This window comes from Pelodiscus sinensis, chromosome 4 (assembly GCF_049634645.1).
Source record: "Pelodiscus sinensis isolate JC-2024 chromosome 4, ASM4963464v1, whole genome shotgun sequence".
Taxonomy (NCBI): Eukaryota; Metazoa; Chordata; order Testudines; family Trionychidae; genus Pelodiscus; species Pelodiscus sinensis.
This window is the reverse complement of record NC_134714.1, coordinates 103,313,745-103,331,203: the sequence shown is the minus strand read 5'-3', so window position 1 is coordinate 103,331,203 and position 17,459 is coordinate 103,313,745. Positions and strand designations below refer to the sequence as shown.

The 17,459-nt window shown below is 47.1% G+C and overlaps 1 protein-coding gene across 11 annotated transcripts in view; it reads right to left on the bottom strand.

The window, feature by feature from the left end:
- GALNT18 (polypeptide N-acetylgalactosaminyltransferase 18) overlaps positions 1 to 17,459 on the bottom strand; it is a 938,084-nt gene that overhangs the window by 886,282 nt on the left and 34,343 nt on the right. The window lies entirely within an intron of this gene.

Below are 17,459 nucleotides of genomic sequence, written 5' to 3'. Positions count from 1 at the left end.
TGAAATAAGGCGAGCATCCACACTGCCAAGGCTGTTATTTTGAAATCATGGGCTTGTTATTTTGAAAGAATAACTCCTGCTTGTGAAGAGGAGTAAGCTTCTTTTGAAATAGTTATTTGGGGAGTTATTTTGCAATAACCTGGTGGTGTAGACATAGCCTACTCATACACTCAGTGCTATTCCTGGATAAGTACAATAAAATCCCAGAAACGCTAGGGACAATTAGATAACTAACCCATTCTAGGGGAGTGTATCAGGGCCTGATCCTGACTCCACTGACTTCAGAGCTGCAGCTGGTGGAGTTTACACCGGCTGAGCACCCAGCACTGTGTATAAAAGCAATACTTCTGTGGCACAACTTTCAGTTCTGAGACAAATATCTAGATGGGAGAGAATCACAGTTTTGTGGTTTTTGCATTCTGGGCTGAATGTAGGCTAGGTTTAACTCCAATTAAATCAATGTCAATTCCATTGAAGTCTGACATTCTGCAGGCATTAGGCCTGAATTTGGACCCAGAAGAGCAACAGGTTATATTTAGTATCACTGTCACTCACTGCTCCAGAGGAACAGGACTGAGCTGCCATGGAGACTGAATCACTTGCATCTGACGCACAGCTCAGGTAGCTGCTGAGGCAGTGTGAAGAGGTACACAGTATGACTGTGTAGATCAGTGGTCCCCAACCTTTCGAGGTTGTCGGGCGCCAGGGGGCGTGGCCGTTCGCCCGCCGGGCGCCAGGGGGCGTGGCCGTTCGCCTGCCGGGTGCCAGGGGGCGGGGACATTTGCGCCCTGGGGGTAGCCCCCCCATAGCCGCATGCCCGGGGCGCCCCCCCTCCCCCATAGCTGCATGCCCGGGGCCGGCGCTCTCCCCGCCATGCGCTGCGCGCCCGGAGCCGGCGCTCCCCCCGCCCAGCGCCACGCGCCCGGGGCCGGCGCTCCCCCTGCCATGCGCCCGGTGCCAGGCCAGCCCCGAGCACCTGGCGGGCGCACGGAAATGCCCCTGCGGGTGCCATGGCGCCCGCGGGCACCATGTTGGGGACCACGGGTGTAGATACTAACTGTACTGTAGACAGAAAAAAAATCCCCATCTTGTGTATGGGGGAAGATTTTCCTGGTCTAGCAGAGTGATACTTTCTACTGCCAAGCAGTCCAAGCCAAACCAATTGCCACAAGTAGGGTGCTAGTACCTGTTACGGGAGAACTCTGAACCTAAAAAGATACTCTAAAGACTTGGGAGAAGCACCCACATGATTACATCTGCTATTTTTGCTGACTGCTCCTTTATCCATTCTAGAATTAAAAACGATCTTTAGAAGAACAGAGCAGTTTTAAAGAGAGAAGATAGTGGTGAATTGTGTAAAACTTTGGCATCTGTCCTGTTTGAATGGGAATGGCCACAACACATGAAACATGCCTAAGTGACTCTGGAGCCTAAGTCATACTTTGAAACTCCTTTGCACTAGCATTAGGACTCTTTAAGGGGCAGAACAATGAATCATCTTACCCAAAGCTGTATCATAATTAGAGGTAGAGAAAATAATAAATATACAACCTGATTCAGGGAAATTGTTACCTTTGTATAAACAAGTATCTGAACAAGGAAAATAAAGTATAGCAAGTTTTGGGAGGGAGGGAATGTGGAAAAAATATGCAAGGAATGGAAAGCTTTTATATATCAGCAAGCTAAAAACTAGATCTAGAATGTACTGTAGATTTTTTTAGACTGGACATCACAGTGATGGGCACCCTATTAATGTGTTAGATAGCAAGATCAGACAGAGGACAGATTAGATAAAATTATCCAGCTAGACATTCATACTATCCTTATCACTTGATGAGAGTGCTTCTTTAATTGATCAGAATGGAATGATTTTTTTAAACAAAGAAGGATAATTTAATAATGAAGGACATCAGAGAGACATTGACTCAAATGAAAGTCAAAAGAAGTAGCATGAAATAAAGATACTAATACTTATATTGCTAAAATCCCAGGCACTTGTTACAGTTTCATCTCTGCAGAGAGGATGACTATCCTCATTGTGCAAGTGCCAGCACAAATTCTATGTACCAATTAAGTCCCACTTCAGGGCTCAAAACAGAGTTGAAATGAAACTTATTGGTATATACATATCATAGTATCATAGAATTGGAAGACACCTTGAGAGATCATCAAGTCCAGTACCATGCCCTCACAGCAGCACCAAGCACTGTCTAGATCATCCCTGATAGATGTTTATCCAACCTGCTCTTAAATATCTGCCTGGCTGCAATTCAAGCCGATTGCTTCTTGTCCTATCATCAGATGTTAAGGAGAATATTTTTTCTCCTTCTTCCTTGTAACACCCTTTTAGGTACTTGAAAATTGCTATCATGTCCCCTCTCAGTCTTCTCTTTTCTAAACTAAACAAGCCCACTTCTTTCGGTCTTCCCTTATAGCTCATGTTTTCTAGATTTTTAATAATTTTTGTTGCTCTTCTCTAGACCCTGTGCACTTTCTTTACATTTTTCCTGAAATGTGGCATCCAGAACTGGACACAACACTCCAATTGAGGTCTAATCAGTGCAGAGCTGTCATGCTGGTATTCTGCTTACGAGTGACTTTCTCCTGGAAGGAATGTGAGCACATTGGGCAATAAGACTATTCTCAGGTTTTTGTAATATTTGTCATCCAAAAAAATGAACAGGGCGGTTGATCTTATTCTCACTGTTGAGGCCAAAACATTTAAGTAACCTCTGTTAGCCAGCATTCTTGATGAGAAGGGTGTGAGTTATGGGCCAGCTCATCAGGCAGTGCAAATGGGCATAGGCCTACTGGAGTGAAAGAGCTATGCTGATTTACACTAGTTGATGACCTGTTTCATGCAATCAGTTTGAGTCATCGGAACTGATTCTGATGTCAAGTTATACCCTGGCATAAATGTGAAATAACTTCTCCAAAGTTAGTTAGCTGATCTAGATGTATGTGGACTTAACTAACTAACTAGCTTTATGTACAGAAGCTTCAGGGGGTAGCCAAGTTAGTCTGTACAGGATAAACTTTAAAAACAACAAATGGTATGGTAGCACTTTATAGACTAACAAAACAAGTAGATGGTATCGTGAGCTTGTAGATGACATGTAGATGACCAGAGTTTTTGAGTTTAGGATGTGCAGACCCAAAATAAATGGGGGGAAGGGGGGAAAGGAGGGGAGACAAGAAACAAGGAGCAACGGGTATAGAAATATCAAAGGGAAAAACAGGAAGGCAGAACTGGGAATCAGTAAGCACCTGAAGATAGGGTAGTTTAAAATGAAGCAGATAAGAATAAAAGTCAATAACACAGGAACCTACACAAAGAGCTGTTTGCACCTTCATTGAATGTTAGGTTGATAGTGTCCCAACCATTCCTCATCACGACTGAGGCCATTAGCATAAGAATTGAACTTGCAGATGAATTGTAATTCCAATGCCTCTCTGAGTATTTGGCTAGTAGAACTGGTTTGTGACAAGACAGCCACTTGAAGATCTTTTAAGCAGTGATTAGGAAGATTAAAGTGTTCCCCAACAGGTTTCTGTATGTTCCCTGTATATCTAATTTGTGTCCATTGATTCTTTCCCGTAGGGACTGTCCAGTTTGTCCAATATATATAGCAGTGGGGCATTGCTGACATTTGATGGCATAGATCAAACTATTGGATGTGTAGTCAAATTGACCTTTAGATTTGGTAGCTTATGTTGTTGGCTCCAGTGAAGTATTTGCTTGTATAGATGTGCGGGCAGAGTTGGCTGGTTGCAGGGCTAGGTTCCTGGATGCTTATGATGTGGTTGTGTGGCATCGTTACCAGAAAGAATTTGTTTCAGGTGTGGGTGCTCTGTAAGCGAGAATAGGCTTTTCTCCCAAGGCTTTATGTAGACTTAGTATCACTAGCACTGTACACACAGAAACTGTTGCTTCCAAGACCACCAGTACTGCATGTGTTTTGGTGTTTAACTGAACAGCCTCCTGCTTCTTTTCCCACAGGAGAAATTGTTTAGGGACTATGCCTGCTGAGTCAAGTAGTTGTTTCCATGAACGGCAACTATTTTGGGCTAAGATCCAGATTGCGCAATATGAGGTAGAGGTAGCATCTTTTAAGACAGCAACAGGAGTACCAACAGAGACAGACAATCTAGAAGCACTATTCATCCCTATGCTATTAGGATTCAGCCTGCCCTTGTGTGCTGCCCCTGAAGGAGGATGTCTGCTGATGAATAGCGTGTGCAGGATGTAAAGCAGTACGAAACTAGCACAAGCTCACAAGAAGAAAATTCTTCACCACACTTCTCTATAGAATATTCTCTATTGTAATGTTTTTACATGTAGTAAAGCAGGATTCAAGATATCAGGGAAGAAATAGCATACCCTCATACACACAAAATAACAGAGACAAAGACACCATGAAAAGCAGTATTAAGAGATGGATTTCAAGGCAGTGTGCGCCTGCCCTTTGCCTGAAACCTAGGCGTAGGCATGTGGCTGGCCAAGCCCCTCTCCAATGTTGTATGTAGCTACGATGAACACTGCAAACCAAAAGAGATTTGGCCACAAAGAAATTGTGTGAACATGACTGCATATCAAACTAAGCAGTCATGAATAATGAGTCAGGACCTAGTAGTTCAGCTGCATTGTATTTAAACTGGTAAAATAAGCACCTTTTGCAGCACAAGTTTCATTTTTGACATGGCTGTATTACTCTAAATTTAACAATTCTGCTCCAGAATTTATTAAGAGTGACTTATAATTTCTAATTTGCCACTCTGCCATTTGATGAACACAGATGTTATTTTCTCCTAACTCCCAGACACCTGTAACTGGCAAAATTCCCCAAGCCCACTTAATTATTCTCCAACAGACAAGACTCATTCAAGGAATTTACCTACAAGGGCCAATTTAGCCAAAGGTGGAAGAAGCAAAGATCAATTTCATCAATTTTGAAATAAACTGTAGCCAAATTTGATCCAATACATGAGAACTTTGGGATATTTTTAAAAGCAAGTTTATAAAGTCAATAATACCATTTCCCTTCTCAAAATGAATAATGATCATCTTTCAGAAGAAAAGGAAATTATAGAGTCTAATGGCTCTCAAGACTCAGATTTGAAAGCACTGAACCAGTATTTTTTGTTTCCAGCTGAGGAAGATATGCAAACAGAAATCCCCCCACCAAAGGGGTATGCTTTTTCTCTCATCCCACTTTCACTTCTATGTAAATCCAATGGCTTCAGCTGAGTTATTCCTGATTTACACCAGAGAAGAATACAGCACAAAGATGAGGGGAATTAGGCCCATAGTACTAACTGACATGGGCATTCAACAAATACAATATAAAACCAAACAGCTAATTTGCACAATCAATGGCTACAGCACCAGCAATTCCTGCATGCAGCGACACACGGAAGTGCAGGTTGAACCTCTCTCGCCTGCTACTTTTGCACCCGACTGGTGTCGAACCAGAAAATTTGCCAAACCATGGTCAATATTGTCTAGCAGCGTTACCAACACTTACCAACCCATGGCTCACCTTGGCTGAAAACAACAAACCAGAGCCAATGGGAACCTCTAGATAAACAAAGCAGAGCGGCCCTTTAGTGGCTTTCCCACAGCGGGTCCACGGTCTACTTGGAGAAACACTCCTTGACAGAAGGCTTGCCAGGGTAATTGGTTAACTGGCGGGGGGCTGATCTATCTGAAGCAGTCCCCTGCACCTGCGTGGTACAGCACACACAGTCCAACCTGGCTGGAGCAGCCCACTGCCATGGTACACGGTTAACCAGTTAACTTTCTAACCAGGATTTTACATCCTATTCCACACTGGCTGCTGCAGTACTTTAGTCAAGACACTACTACACTTAGATTCCCAGAAAGCCTATGATAAGATTCCTCACCAAAGGCTCTTAAATAAACTAAGCTGTCATGGGACAAGAGGGAAGGTCCTTTTGTGGTTTGATAACTGGTTAAAAGACAGGAAACAAAGGGTAGGAATAAATGGTAAGTTTTCCGTGTGGAGAGAGGTAACTAGTGGGGTTCCCCAAGGGTCTGCCCTGTGATCCATCCTATTTAACTTATTTATAAATGATTCAGAGAAAGGGGTAAAGATTGAAGTGGCAAAATTTGTAGATGATACCAAACTGCTCAAGATAGTTAAGACCAAAGCAGACTGTGAAGAGCTTCAAAAAGATCTCACACAGCTAAGTGTTTGGGCAACAAAATGGCAAATGAAATTTAATGTTGATAAATGTAAAGTAACGCACGTTGGAAAAAATAATCCCAACTATATATAAAATATGATGGGGACTAATTTGGCTACAACTACTCAAGAGAGAGATCTTGGAGTCATTGTGGATAGTTCTCTGAAAACTTCCTCTCAGTGTGCAGTGGCAGTCAAAAAAGCAAACAATGTCAGGAATCATTAAAAAAGGAATAGAAAATAAGACAAAAAATATCTTAATGCCTCTATATAAAACAATGGTACACCCACATCTTGAATACTACGTACAGCTGTGGTCACCTCATCTCAAAAAAGATATATTGGCATTGGGAAAGGTTCAGAAAAGGGCAACAAAAATGGTTTGGAACGGATCCCATATGAAGCAAGATTAAAAAGACTTGGACTTTTCAGTTCAGAAAAGAGGAGATTAAGGGGGGATATGATAGTGGGGTCTATTAAATCATGACTGGTGTGGAAAAAGTGAATAAGGAAAAGTTATTTCCTTGTTCCCACAATATAAAAACTAGGGGGTCACCAAATGAAGTTAATAAGCAGCAGGTTTAAAACAAACTAAAGGAAGTTTTTCTTCACTCAGTGCACATTCAACCTATGGAATTCCGTGCCAGAGGATGTGGTGAAGGCTAGGACTTTAACAGGGTTCAAAAAAGAGCTAGATAGATTCATGGACGTTAGGTCCATCAATGGCTATTACCCAGGATGAGTAGGAATGGTGTCTCTAGCCTCTGTTTCTCTGGAGGTAGGTGACGGGAGGGATGACGTGGGGATTATCTGTTGTGATCCTGTGATGTAGTGTGGGTACCTTGCTGGTTGCTAGGCTTGGGCTGTGGGTGACCCCCACTGGCTGCTGTCTGTACCACTGTTCTACCAGTTACCCCCAGGGAGAGGAACAAAGGAAGGTGGAATGCCGCCCCTGGCTGGGGGACAGGGATGGAAGGGACAGCTTTTAGTTTCGGTCTGGGAAGCAGGGGAGAAGGAGCTAGGGAGGGGGCTGGGATTGTAGGGCCCAGCCACCCCCCATCTCAAGGGGGTGGCTCTGAGGCATCCTAGCCCCAGTTCCTGTAACCAGATTACATCTGTGCTGTGTTGTATCCTGGAGAAGCAATAAACTCCCTCTATTCTACTGGCTGGTGGAGTCTGTTCGTGCCACTACGGGGGTGCAGGAAGTGGGGGACCATGACGCGCCGTCACAGATCCCTCCCTCTGGGACATCTGGTATTAGCCACTGTTGGCAGACAGGATACTGGGCTGGGTGGACCATTGTTCTGACTCAGTATGGCCGTTCCTATGTTCTCCCATTGGTGTAGTTCAGGAGTGGGCAATGATTTTTGAAGGGGGGGTTCACTTCACAAATTTTGGAAGTGGTCGCAGGCTGCCCCAGAAGGGGCGGGGCCTTAGGCTGAAGAGGTGGGACTAGGGGACTTTGCGCACTCCCCCATCCAAAGACCCTGACTGGCCTGTTTAATTGCAGTGTGGACCTCTAGGCTTAGGCTGGAGCTGGATTCTAGGGCCCTGTGACCTCCAGGAGCAGGAGTCAGCTGGCACCAGCCAGCCAGGGATGTCTAAAAGCAGTGTAAACATAGCCTGTGTGTGGTAGGGTGAGAGTGTATGAAGTCTTTGGCCTCTGCCCTGCCAAGGGTGCATGGTGCCTAGAGAGAATTGTCAGATGTTTTGAATTGCCCTGGTGGCAGGAGGAGACTTTGCAGAGTCTCCCTGCACTCAGGCCAATCAGGGTCTGAGGGGTGGGAGAGCACGCAAAGTCTCTCGTCCCCCACCCCACCCTGCCAGGGTGTTTTGAACAGCGGGGGGAGGAGACTTTGCACGCTCCCTGTCCACAGGTCTCAATTGCCCAGGGTGCAGTGAAGCAGCAGGGCAGCTGTGGGCTGGATCAAATGTCTTGGTGGGCTGGATCTGGTGCTAGATCTTGGCGGGCTGGATCACAGATGTTGTCTTGTCCATCACTGGTATAGTTAATCCTCCTCTGCATAGACTGTAATCAGCATAGAAGGCCGAGGCAGTTTTCTGACTCTCTGAAGAGGCCATATATTATGAACTAGAGGAGCATTACAACAGCACCTCAAATGTTGTCACCTCATTGGGCCAAATCTTGAGATGCTTGCATCTGCAGTGCCCTGTGGTTGCAGTAGGGTTGGAGGTACTTATTACATCTCAGAACGCAGATCGCTTTATTTAACAAAAAGATTCCAGAACTCAATGGCCTGATCCTGCAATTGGCTGAATGCTCCTGACAAAGCATCTGACAGGCCCAACCCTAAAACCAGTAACTCCTTACTGAGGTCTGGATGCAGCTGCTGGCTTTTAACAGAATGCATTTCAGCTCACGGGAAAGCTGGGGACGTTTTCCCTCATTTTGAGATATTTTAATGAGGCAGGGTCTCTGTAAATTGGTGTACTCTATTGCTCCTTCTGAAATGAATACATTTAACTGAAACCCACTCTGTATTTTACTGCAATAAAGGGCAAGAATGTCATTTCTAGGGAGAAGATCTTTGTGTAAGTTCAAAGCTTGTCTCTTTGGCCAAGAAAAGTTGACTCAAAATATATTGCCTCACCTACCTTGTCTCTCTAAAAGTGCAAGGCGGACAAGTGGGCAGATCAGACAGAGCATTATTTCTCTTGCATGTTGCCTCTGCCCTCCCACACACAGGCTACGTTTACACTGCTGTAAGACACCCCAGGCTGGCCGGTGCCAGCTGAATCCGGCTCCTGGCAGTCACAGGGTCCTAGAGTCCAGCTCCAGACTAAGCCTAGAGATCCACACTGCAATTAAACAGCCTGGCAGCCTACACCCTGCTAGCCCACATTAGCTGGCACCGGCAACCCAGGGGTTATTAACTGCATTATAGACGTACCCAAAGAAAATAAGTCTGCATGCATGAGGCCACGCACAGCACATATACCTTTGAAAGGAGGTTAATCACCTCTCCCCGTGTCTCCATGGCCAGGCAGAACTGGAGCGCTGTGCTCAAGGAACTCTCTTGGCTAAGCTGGAGAGCTGCACCAATGCTCAGGGAGCAACAGGAAGTTTTGACAAGACAGTAACTGCTCAGTTAGGGCTGTAACAGGATTTTCTACTCACCACTGGGCACCTCCTTGTGGCTGCATCTGGGAAATAGCTCTGCTGGGTCCAATGCACTTTACTTCCTCTTGTTCACCTTGTGGCCCCTCTTGTGCTCCCAGAGTCACACTGCTTCCTCTCCACAACTGACGGTCTCTCTTTGTGGCTTGGCCCTATGGCCACATCACTATCGTTTTCCCCTTCCAGGCTAACAAAGTCCCACCAGACCATCTGCCTCAGGCAGTCTTCCATTCAACTGTTCAGTGCTCCACTTCCCTGGGAGCTGGGAGGAGAGCCTAGGCCCGTTTAGTACCTTGGGTTCCAGGTACCTCCCTACAATCACTGGGATTGGACTTCCATTTCTTGAAAGATGCCTTTTTGTCCCTCACTGCTTCTTTTACATGGAGGTTAAGCCACAGTGACTCTTTTTTAGGTCTCTTACTATGTTTTTTAATTCGGGGTATACATTTAAGTTGGGCCTCTATTATGGTGTCTTTAAAACGTTTCCATGCATCTTGCAGGGATTTGGCTCTTGTCATTGTGCCGTTTAATTTCTGTTTAACTAACCTCCTCATTTTTGTGTAATTTCTCTTTTTGAAATTAAATGCCAGAGTGCTGGACTGCTGAGGTGTTCTTCCCACCACAGGAACATTAAAGGTTATTATATTATGGTCACTAGTCCCAAGCAGTCCTGTAATAGTTACCTCCTGGACCTTATCCTGCGCTCCACTCAGGACTAAATCGAGAATTGCCTCTCCCCTTGTGGGTTCCTGTACCAGCTGCTCCAAGAAGCAGTCATTTAAGCTATTGAGACATTTTATTTCTGCATCTCTTCCTGAGGTGACATGTACCCAGTCAATATGGGGGTAATTGAAATCCCCCATTATTATAGAGTTTTTTATTTTGGTAGCCTCTCTAATCTCCCTTAGCATTTCAATGTCACTATCACTGTCCTGGTCAGGTGGTCGATAATATATCCCTATTGCTATATTCTTATTATTGGAGCATGGAATTACTATCCATAGTAATCCTACAGAACACGTTGTTTCATTAAAAGATTTTTATTTCATTTGATTCTACGTTGTCTTTCACATATAGTGCCACTCCTCCACCCACATGGCCTATTCTATCCTTCCGATATATTTTATATCCCAGTATGATTGTGTCCCATAGATTTTCCTCATTCCACCAGGTTTCTGTAATGCCTATTATGTCAATATTCTCCTTTAATACAAAATACTCTAGTTCACCTATCTTATTAGTCAAACTTCTAGCATTTGTGTAGAAGCACCTTAAAAATTTGCCACTGTTTATTTGTCTGCCCTTTCCTAATGTATCAGATTTCTTTACATGTGGCTGTTTGTGTGCTCTGGCCCATTGTTTGTCTTCTCCCCTCCTCTCTTTCTCACTACAGCCTAGAGAATCACTATCAATGGATTCTCCTCAAAGAGAAGTCTCCGTCCGATTTACATGCTTCTCTGCACCAATCAGCTTTCCCCCATCTCCTAGTTTAAAAACTGCTTTACAGCCTTTTTAATGTTCAGTGCCAGCAGTCTGGTTCCACCCCGGGGGTATGTCTACATTAGCTCATTAGTTGGAGCTAGGTAGGGTAATGAGAGCAAGCAGAGTTACAAATGAAGCCCAGGATTTAAATATCCCGGGTTTCATTTGCATGTTCCCAGGCGCCGCCATTTTTAAATCCCCCTTAGTACAAACTCCGTGCCCGTGGCAACATGTGGCATGGACTAGGTAGTTCGAATTAAAGATCCTAATTCAAACTACCGTTACTCTTCATTCCACGAGGAGTAATGGTAGTTCGAATTAGGATCTTTAATTTGAACTACCTAGTCCGTGCCGCGTGTAGCCATGGGCACGGAGTTCGGACAAAGGAGGATTTAAAAATGGTGGCGCCCGGGAACATGCAAATGAAGCTCGGGATATTTAAATCCTGGGCTTCATTTGCAACTCCACTTGCCCTCATTACCCTACCTAGCTCGAACTATTGAACTTCCAGTATAGGCTCCCTCTCTCCCAAAAGTGTCCCCAGTTCCTAATAAATCTAAACCCCTCTTCCCTACACCATCGTCTCATCCACGCATTGAGACTCTGAAGCTCTGCCTGCCTACCTGGTCCTGCGTGTGGAACTGGAAGCATTTCTGAGAATGTCACCATAGAGGTCTTGGATTTCAGTCTCTTTCCTAGTAAGCTAAATTCGGCCTCCAGGATGTTTCTCCTACACTTTCCTACATCATTGGTACGTACATGTACCACAACCATCGGCTCCTCCCCAGCACGACACATAAGCCTATCTAGATGCCTCGAGAGATCCACAACCTTTGCACCAGGCAAGCAAGTGACCATACTGTTCTTCTGGTCATCGCAAACCCAACTATCTATGAGTATGTCTACACTACAAAGTTAATTCGAACTAATGGACGTTAGTTCGAATTAACTTTGATAGGCGCTACACTAGCGCTCCATTAGTTCGAACTTAATTCGAACTAGCGGAGTGCTTAGTTCGAACTAGGTAAACCTCATTCCACGAGGATTAAGCCTAGTTCAAACTTACTAGTTCGAATTAAGGGCTGTGTAGCCCCTTAATTCGAACTAGTGGGAGGCTAGCCCTCTCCAGCTTTCCCTGGTGGCCACTCTGGGCACCACCAGGAAAACTCGTCTGCCCCCCTCCCGGCCCCGGACCCCTTAAAGGGGCACGGGCTGGCTACGGTGCCCGTGCCAGGTGCAAGCCTGCCAGCACCCAGCCAGCAGACCCTGCACCTGGCACGGCTCGAGCCAGCCACCCGATCCCCACCAGCCCTCCCCCTCTTCCCAGGACCACCCGCCTGGTCAGTGCGGACATCGTGGACCTCGTCCACGACCTCCGCACTAAACACAGGAAAGTGGCCGGTTAGGGCAGGAGAGCTGCCAGCCTGGCCATCCAGGAGCAGGTGTGCATGAAAATCAAGGTGGTCCATTGAGACCCCCGACCCTGAGCCCTGAACTTACAATGGCTGTACTGGGTCAGACCAAAGGTCCATATAGCCCAGTAGCCTGTCTGCCAACAGCGGCCAACCCTAGGGACCCTGGAGGGGATGGACCAAAGACAGTGACCAAGCCATTTATCTCGTGCCATCCCTCTCCAGCCTTCCACAAACTTTGGGCAGGGACACCACTCCTACCCCCTGGCTAATACCACTCCATGGACCCAACCTCCATCACTTTATCTCACTTCTCTTTAAACTCTGTTCTAGTTCTAGCCTTCACAGCCTCCTGCAGCAAGGAGTTCCACAGGTTGACTCTTTGCTTTGTGAAGAACAACTTTCTGTTACTAGTTTGAAGCCTGCTACCCATTCCTTTCCTTTGGTGTCCTCTAGTCCTTCTTTATGGGAACTAATGAAGAACTTTTCTTTATGCACCCTCTCCACCCCACTCATGCTTTTAGAGACCTCTATCCTATCCCCCCTCAGTCTCCTATTTTCTAAACTGAAAAGTCCCAGTCTCTTTAGCCTCTCTTCATATGGGACCTGTTCCCAACCCCTGATCATTTTAGTTGCCCTCCCCTCTCCCAGCCTCTCTCTTTCCCTCTCCCACCTCCTTTTCCCAGTCTCCCCAAGTTTTGTTCAATAAAGACAGATTCCATTTTTGAACACAATTGTCCTTTATTTTGTACATCAAGAAAAGGGTCTAGGGAAGGGTAAGTGGAAGGAGGTGAGGGAGGAATGGGGTACGAGCCCCCGATGGGGAGGACTGGGCTGGCTCTGCGGGCTTCTGGGGGTGGAAGCTCTCCTGCAGCCCCCCAATTGCCCCCTCTCCCCAGATGGCAGCCTGCGGCAAGTGCAGCCAGTCTGATGGCCGAGTGGTGTGATGTGCCCAGTGTGGGTACTCAGGGCACTCCAAGCCAGGACTGCTTTGCAAGCGGGGCACCCCTGAGAACTGTCTGTCCGGGGTGGGGGTCGGGTCCCTTTAAGCACATCCCTCGGCTAGCCTGAGACAGCAGCTCCATGCTCTGAGTCCTCCTCTGATGCCCTGCCGGCACTGCTTCTGGCCATCCTTAACCCCGGTTCAGGGTCCACTTAATGTGGACATGCTAGTTCGAATTAGCAAAACGCTAATTCGAACTAGTTTTTAGTTCTAGATGCGTTAGTTCGAATTAGTTCTGTAGTGTAGACATACTCTCTGTTTCTAACAATCGAATCAGCCACTACTAACACCTGCCTCTTCCTAACAGCTGGTGTATCAGGTCTTACGTCAGAGAAACACTCTCCTCGTCAGTTCTACATGTACTGCCTTCCTTAAGTAATACAGTCTCAGAGGACAGGAGTGCTTCATAGCTTCACTTTAAGTCCACGCAGCTTAAATTTTGATGAATGTGCATTTCACCGCTGGCAGCCATATAGAGAGTTCTCTGGCTGAATGTCTAACCAGCTGGGTAACCAATACAAATGGTAAATCTCTGGCAATGTGTGGTAGAATTTGCAATGAAGCTCCTAGACTGTGTCTTATGTTTCCTACCTGGTTTTCCCCTAGTCATTCTTTTCTAGGGTACGAGAGAAATACTGCTATTTTACGAACTACTGAGAATCCACAGTGCCAGTTTTTGCAGGAATGACTAAGAAGCTTTTGTTCCCCTCTTCATCTTTGAACACAAATAAGAAAAATCTTTGGAATATATTTAGACTCAAATGTGGGATTCTTTTAAAATGTTAATTGCTAGAAATGTTGGCAATCTGTTTTTAGCAGATGGTTTGAGATTTAATGACTCTGGGTGAGACAGAAAAAGCTTTAATCAATACAATGAAGAAAAATGTTGAGAAATTATATGCAATTTTACAAAAATCAAAGGTGTTTCCTACGTATTGTCAAGCAAACTAAAACATATTGACACACTGTTATTGCAAAGGCCCAGGAAATTGTTTGATGCATTAACCTTTCCATTTTTTGATTTCTCAGGCATCATGGTAACAAGCAAGATTTTTGCTCTTTCACAAGTTTAACAATTACCATCCCTAAACAGTAACGTTAATTATGAAAAAGGACTAGTGCTGGATAATAAGCATTTTACTACTAAGATCTGTACCACAAAGAGCTTTATCCCTGCTTAATTTCCAGAATCAAGCATGGAGAATGTGACCTTCAAATTCCCTCCTCTGGTTTGGTATGTTTGGGTATGTCTACACTACAAAGTTAGTTCGAACTAACAGACGCTAGTTTGAACTAACTTTCATAGGCGCTACATTAGCGCTCCGTTAGTTCGAATTTAATTCGAACTAACGGAGCGCTAAGTTCGAACAAGGTAATCCTCATTCCACGAGGATTAAGCCTAGTTCAAACTTACTAGTTCGAATTAAGGGCTGTGTAGACCCTTAGTTCGAACTAGTGGGAGGCTAGCCCTCCCCAAGTTTCCCTGGTGGCCACTCTGGCCAACACCAGGGAAACTCGTCTGCCCTCCTCCCGGCCCCGGACCCCTTAAAGGGGCACGGGCTGGCTACGGTGCCCGTGCCAGGTGCAAGCCTGCCAGCACCCAGCCAGCAGACCCTGCACCTGGCACGGATCGAGCCACCCACCCAATACCCCCCAGCCTTCCCCCTCTTCCCGGTACCAGGCTGGCGGCTCCCGGGAGCTTGCCCGGGACCGCAAGAGGCGGGCACCCGCCTGGGCTAGTGCGGACATCGTGGACTTTGTCCACGATCTCCGCACTAGGCACAGGAAAGTGGCCGGCTAGGGCAGGAGAGCTGCCAGCCTGGCTACCCAGGAGCAGGTGTGCAAGAGAATCAAGGGGCTCCACTGAGACCCCCGACCCTGAGCCCTGAGCTTACAATGGCCGTCCTGGGTCAGACCAAAGGTCCATCTAGCCCAGTAGCCTGTCTGCCGACAGCGGCCAACCCTAGGGACCCTGGAGGGGATGGACCGAAGACAGTGACCAAGCCATTTGTCTCGTGCCATCCCTCTCCAGTCTTCCACAAACAGAGGCCAGGGACAACACTCCTACCCCCTGGGTAATAGCACTCCATGGACCCAACCTCCATGACTTGATCTCACTTCCTTTAAACTCTGTTCTAGTTCTAGCCTTCACAGCCTCCTGCAGCAAGGAGTTCCACAGGTTGACTCTTTGCTTTGTGAAGAACAACTTTCTGTTACTAGTTTGAAGCCTGCTACCCATTCCTTTCCTTTGGTGTCCTCTAGTCCTTCTTTATGGGAACTAATGAAGAACTTTTCTGTATGCACTGTCTCCACCCAACTCCTGCTTTTAGAGACCTCTATCCTGTTCCCCCCCCCCCCCGTCTCCTCTTTTCTAAGTTGAAAAGTCCCAGTCTCTTTAGCCTCTCTTCATATGGGACCTGTTCCCAACCCCTGATCATTTTAGTTGCCCTCCCCTCTCCCATCCTTTCTCTTCCCCTCTCCCACCTCCTTTTCCCAGTCTCCCCCAGTTTTGTTCAATAAAGACATATTCCATTCTTGAACACAATTGTCCTTTATTTTGTACATCAAGAAAAGGGTCTAGGGAAGGGTAAGTGGAAGGAGGTGAGGGAGGAATGGGGCACGAGCCCCCAATGGGGAGGACTGGGCTGGCTCTGCACGCTTTTGGGGTGGAACCTCTCCTGCAGCCCCCCAATTGCCCCCTCTCCCCAGATGGCAGCCTGCGGCAAGTGCAGCCGGTCTGATGGCCGAGTGCTGTGATGTGCCCAGTGTGGGTACTTCGGGCACTCCAAGCCAGGACTGCTTTGCAAACGGGGCACCCCTGAGAACTGTCTGTCCAGGGTGGGGGTCGGGACCCTTTAAGCGCAGCCCTCGGCTAGCCTGAGACAGCATCTCCACGCTCTAAGTCCTCCTCTGATGCCCTGCCGGCACTGCTTCCGGCCATCCTTGAGCCCGGTTCAGGGTCCACTTAATGTGGACATGCTAGTTCGAATTAGCAAAACACTAATTCGAACTAGTTTTTTAGTCTAGGTCCGTTAGTTCGAATTAGCTTAGTTCGAATTAACTAATTCGAACTAAGTTAGTTCGAATTAGCGCTGTAGTGTAGACATACCCTTTCTTACTTTCACCACAGTCATTCACTCAGAAGCAGGTTTGCACATGTTGCAGAAATTTGAAAGCAGGCAGGGACCACTCTAGTCTTCAGCTAGTTACTCAGTCTCTACAGATGGCAGTAACAATTCTCCCAGATGTTTGAAGACCTTATTCTAAGACAGTGGCAATTTGTTATCATCTGAATTCCCAGGCCATGAGATTCCTTTCTTGTTGCTACCATTGTGGGGGTACTGTATAAATAGTCACTTTGAACCAGTCTCTCATTAGAAGTTGTTGTTAACAGCTCTTCATGTAATTTGAAAGCCAAACTGGACTACAGGTTGCACCTCCCAAATCTGGGACTCTCTTGTCCGGCAGATGAGAGAACATGGGGTTTGAAGAGTCCCTACTGGGCCAGCGGTGGCTAGGCAGGGGAACCCCAGCTTCAGTGGGTCAGGCAGCTGGAAAGGCAGGGCCAGTGACAGCCGGGAAACCCCCTGGCAGCAGAGGGCTGGGATGGTCAGGCAGCCCTGATCAGAAAACCCCCAGCAGCAGCGGGCCCAGGCAGCAGCTCAGGAGCTCCGGCTGGGGAACCCTGGCAGTGTGCCAAGGCGGCAGCCGGGGAGTCCTGGCTCAGCAGGGGAACCCCAGCATCAGTGGGGCCAGCCAGCATCGGGGAGCCTCTTCCCTAGGTGAGGAACTCCCAGTGTCCGTGGGGTCAGGCAGCTGGAGAGCCCCTGGCAGTGGGACCAGCAATAGCAGGAGAACCCCGGGAAACCCTCGGCAGCTGCCGCACTGGGCTGCAGCAGCAGGGCTGGTGACAACCAGGCAGCCCTGTGCTGGGAAACCCTGAGGAGCTGCTGGAGGTAGTGGATCTGGCAGCAAGCAGGCAGCCCTGGCTGGGGAACCCCTGGGAACACCCAAGGTAGCTGGCGGGCAGCAGAGTGGGTGAGCCTCAACTGGGCCAGTTTTAGTGGGGCAGCAGCAGGGCTGGGAGCCCCAGCCTTGGGAGCCCCAGAAAGGAGCCGTCAGTGGGGAGCCTTGACCTTCCCTGGTCCAGCTAATTCCCTGGTCCTGGACAGCTCAGCTTATTTTGAAATTTAAATAGAGCACTATTCTGACAAGTC